This window comes from Belonocnema kinseyi, chromosome 1 (assembly GCF_010883055.1).
Source record: "Belonocnema kinseyi isolate 2016_QV_RU_SX_M_011 chromosome 1, B_treatae_v1, whole genome shotgun sequence".
Classification (NCBI taxonomy): Eukaryota; Metazoa; Arthropoda; class Insecta; order Hymenoptera; family Cynipidae; genus Belonocnema; species Belonocnema kinseyi.
Genome location: NC_046657.1, coordinates 172,362,215 through 172,367,306, shown reverse-complemented (window position 1 = coordinate 172,367,306; position 5,092 = coordinate 172,362,215). Strand labels below are relative to the sequence as shown.

At 26.1% G+C, this 5,092-nt stretch overlaps 1 non-coding gene across 1 annotated transcript; it reads right to left on the bottom strand.

Annotated features, from left to right (window-relative positions):
• Positions 1–1,295: 1,295 nt before the first annotated feature.
• On the bottom strand, positions 1,296–1,368 carry Trnat-ugu. Its single transcript has one exon. It is a non-coding gene; the product is annotated as a tRNA-Thr (tRNA).
• Positions 1,369–5,092: the final 3,724 nt, after the last annotated feature.

The window sequence follows — 5,092 nt, the reverse complement described above, 5'->3', positions numbered from 1 at the left end:
ACATCTTTTATTATTAACCTTTGTACTTTAACGTAGTTTTCTTTCGGCTATTGCATTTCTCAAAGTTTGAGACCGATATTTTATGTATAAAAAAAGTTCGAATGTTCAAAAAATGTTGAGGTTCAGAAAAAAGATAAAATAATTTTCAGTGAAGTTCCTACCAAAATGTAGTACCTAAACGTACTTTATTGCACTCTAATACATTTCCCAAAGTTTCAGCTCGATATTTTATTTACAAAAAAAGTTCTTAGGTTCAAAAAAAACATTCAGTGAACTGAAAAACTGTCGTCGGTAATATAGGTATTTAGCTGTGTCACATGCCCTTAATTAAGAAATTAACTTCACTTTGTATTTATCCGATTCCTACCTTATCGACATTAAAAAAATCACGTTTTCATGATATAAAATTATAAAATATCAAGTTGCAAATTTGACAAATTAAGTGAAGGGTACTAAGGATTGAATATGTGTTCAGAGCATAGTCCTGTATTTCTAGAATCTCAAAAAAAGTTTTTTAATTCTGTTTTTTTTTTAGTTTCAAATATTTAAGACCACAAATACGTTCCTTAGTGCCCTTTATTTAAGTTCAAAAATGTTCAACTCGATACCTCGTTTCACGCGAAGATGAGGTGTTACAAAAAATGTCGGCAAGGTAGGAATCGGGAGAGTATGACATGACCTTAATCCTATTAAAAATCTTTCCTTGATAAATAAAACCACTTGAAATTAAGAACATGTTATAATAAGTTACTTACCGTATGAGAAGTATCAGTTTCGCTAATTTTTAAAACAAAATTAATAGACGTTTTCGCTGAAATTTGGAGAAATGGTAAAGAACATGAAAACAGACATCTAGAAAATATGTATATATATTTTTAATTTAAAAAGAAAAAATCTGTTTCACCGACCTCATAATATTTTTTAAAATTTTTTAACAAAATAATAGTCTCCAGGCTTCCTTTTTCATGTTCTTTACCATTTCTCAAAATTGTATATTTCTGGAGAAAAAACCGGGGAAACTGACATTACTTACATAGCAAGTAACGAAGGGCATATGATAATGTAGTGATGTACCATATGAGCCACATCAGTTTCTCCAGTTTTTTTTTCCATTATTATATATATTTCTCTCTGAGACTTTAAGACATTGGGAGGAACCTGAAAAATTTTAATTCCCTATAAAAAAAATATTTTCTTAAATAATATATTTTTAAATGTATGTAATTTCGCATATTCGCTCATAATTTTGTACAAGGTTGACATTCCAAATATCAGAGATTCTTGATAAAAAAAGTTGCCTCCAGAGAGATTTGAACTCTCGACCCCTGGTTTACAAGACCAGTGCTCTAACCCCTGAGCTATGGAGGCTCATGTCGTTTCAGCGGCCAGTTGTGAAAATACAGAATTTTTACTGTTAAGATTAAAGATTCCGTTATGCAAGCTATTGTGTAACCATTTTTCCATGTTTTCTTAGAAACAATTATTATTGAAACTAAAGAAAAAAATAGTTGTAGATTTTTTTACTTATTTTGAGTGAAATAATCAGGAAATTTATGGGTCATTCCACACAATATTTTCCACCAATTTTTTTTTTCAAGTGAAATATTGTTTTTCTTGTTTAACACTCAAAAATATTCTATAGGTATTTTCTTATTTCAATATGACACGCAAATTTTTTGAGAATTTTTTTTTAAATTTTATGTTAATAAAATGTACCTTTTTTCAATAACTTATACTGCAATATTAAAAGAAGATATTAAAATTCATACAGAAGATAAAATATAGGCCTTTTCTTTAAATTTGGAATAAAGTATACTAAAATCCACTTTAATTATTAATTTAATAATATAAATAAAATATTTATAAACAAATAGATTTTTTTCAATTTGGACCCGTTTTTTCAATATTTTTTATTTATTTTAAAGAGTGGACTAAACGTTTTTCTTGATCTGGTAAAAGTTTGGGAGTGGGTAGTCAAATACTTTCGAAGCAAGGAATTATTGAATAGCGCCTTGCGCGCGCGAGGTGTACCGCAGCGCGACTAGCTCGGACTGGGACTCGACTGTCTGCGCGATAAGGAAAACACAACCATCCACTTGCAAAATCGTATATTTCTATGTTGTTAATTTAACATATTCAAAATGTATTGATATTCAGAAATTCATTGTTTCGAATGTATTTGATTACACACTCCCAAATTTTTACCAGCTCAAGAAAAACGTTTAGTCCACTCTTTAAAATAAACAAACAAAAAGAAAACAGGTCCAATTTGAAAAAATTTATTTGTTTAGAAATATTTGAAAAAGTGTCTCGTAAACTTTGTGTGTCATATTGAAATAAAAATAGACGTATCGAATACTTTTGAGTGTTAAGCAAGAAAAAAAATATTTCACTTGAAAAAAAATTTGGTGGCAAATATAGTGTGGAATGTCCGTTACATTTTTATCGTGGAATGAATTCTTGAAATGAACTCCAAATTGAATAAAATTAATATACATTTGTATATAGAGATTACAAATAATATAATTTATATATTTTTTAACATAAAGGTTTATTCTGCAACACATTTTTGTATTGTTTATCTCAAAAGCCGGAAAACTGGTGTCAAAGGTTAACAATTTTTAAATAATTTTTGGCAAAGTACGAATCATTTTAAGAGATATTTAGAAGATTCAGCAGTTAATTTTTTTTTAAATTTGAAAAAATACCAAAGGAAAATGTAGATCTTTGAAGATTTAAAAAATTAGAAGCTTTTTAAGAATGTTGTACGGTTTCAAAAAAATCAGCAGCTGTTTCTTAAGATTCCTAGGAAAATTTTAAATGATCTTTTATTTTTTTTAATGGATCTTAAGAGGAGGTTCGAAAAAATTTCAAAACATTTCGAAATATTTCCAAAATTGTTAAAAAAGGATCTGGAAGATTTGAAGATAATTTTTTCAATTTAGCAGATGCAAAACTCGAATACTTTTTAAAATATTTATAAGTTTGTAAAGTTTTGAAAAAATTTAAAAATAATTTGAAAGTAAAAAAAGTTTTAAACAAAATTGAGACTTTTGAAGGTTTTGAAACAAATTTAAAAGTTTTTAAAAGAATTTTGACAAGTTTCAAGACAACGAAAATGTTTGAAATAAGTTTTATTTTTTTTGATTTAAGAAGATTTAAAAGGACTTTTAAGAAAAATTTAAGTAGCTTAAAAGATAATCAAAAATTTTAGAAGATTCTACATGATTACAAATATTTTATATCTTCAAAAAATTTCAAAAAATGTATCAATTATTTTTCAATTTCTTCCAAACTTCTAAAGGTCCTAAATATCTTTTAAAATGATCAAAATTTCTCTTAGTAATTTGTAAATTCATGTAAAATAAAAACAAATTCTTAAAAACGTCTTAACTTTAAAACAAACCATTTTTGAATTTGATGAAGGATTGAAGGCAATTTATATTTATGTAACTTAAAAAATATCTCATAATACTTATTTTCTTGTTCTCGATCATATCTCAAAATCTAATTTAAGCTCGAATTTAAGTCTTTAAAAAGTACTAGAAAATAAATAGTTATTCGAAATTTTTGTTGTGTATTAAAAATCGTTTTTCGCTCAAGTGAAAAATTAAACGCGCGCGATAATTATCTTCCAAGGAAAACTAATTTTTAAATTCAAACAAAATTTTACTTTGAATAAGAAATTATTATTAACAATTTTTTTAAAACCTAAATTCGTCTAAAAAAACGCTAGAAGAATTTGGTTATTCAGGAGGGAGGATAATTTTAAATTAAAAAATAAGCTGATTGAGTAAAGTTCTGCAAAATTGTTATTTAACAGGTTTTAAACTATTTTTTTTCACAACAAATCTTTTGCTTCTAGAAGATAAGGATAACCATAATTATTGTCATCATATTCTTTTTCAAAAATTGTACCAAATTTGCCCAAATTTTTCCGACCTGCGTGAGTATATAATTTCAAATTATATAAATGAGAAGTCTTAACGATCAAAAATATTAATTAATAATAATAATTTTGAAAAATTTCAATGTAATTTTTAACGCTTTAAATTTTAATCCTTTAAATTTGTACTTTACTGAAAATCTTTAATTCTAGAATAAATATCTAAATATTGCTTAGTTTAAATATATTAATTTATCAGTGTTTTTGATAAGGTATTAATAAAAATGTTGATCAATTGCAATTTTCACCATTTCAATTTAAAAATATTAAAGACACACCAGTGTGTCTTTATAGTATTACTTTCCTAAAATATTATTAATTGTTTATTATGAAAACGATATAAAAAACTGTAAATATTGGCAATTTAACAAAAAAATTTAACGTATAATCGCCTAATACCATCTGATCATTGAAGTTAAGCAGTATTGGGAACGCTTAGTACTTGGATGGGTGACCGATTGGGAATACCGCGTGTTGTGGTCAGTCCTTTTTATTTTATTTTTTGTGTTAACTTTAATTGTCTTCAAATTCTTATTAAAGTTTCATTAAATCTCTTCCTTTCGGTACTATTTCACCATTTCCACGATTAGTTAACGATTAAAAATGATTTTATTTATTTTATCAAGTAATCGTGGGCAGAAATTTTATCCGAATAATACACACTGGGAATCAAATTATGTTCAATATATTACGCACGGTCATGTTGTGATAAATATTCTGATACTCCTAATTAAATTTGTTACCATATAATGTTTTTGTCTACGTATTCGCTCCATAAGCAAAAAAGATTTGGAGAACATATTTTATAGGTGATCCTCACACTATTCTAAAGTATTAACGATCAAATAAAAAATTGCAAACCATACAAAAATAAATTGGGTTAACTCTAGAAGTACTGGCTGGTAAAAAAATGAAAATATGACGCATAGAGGATTAGAAAATAATAAAAGAATGAAAAATTGACAAAAAGAAAGATAACAACAGCACGCGCTATTCCCGAACGGTCACCCATCCAAGTTTAGTCAGCATATTTAATTTGATATAAAACTAATTTCTCATTTTTTGATTTAGATATTGATATTTTAATAATTATTTTCTAGCTAAAATATAAAAATAAAATAAAATAGAAATTAACAACACTTTAAC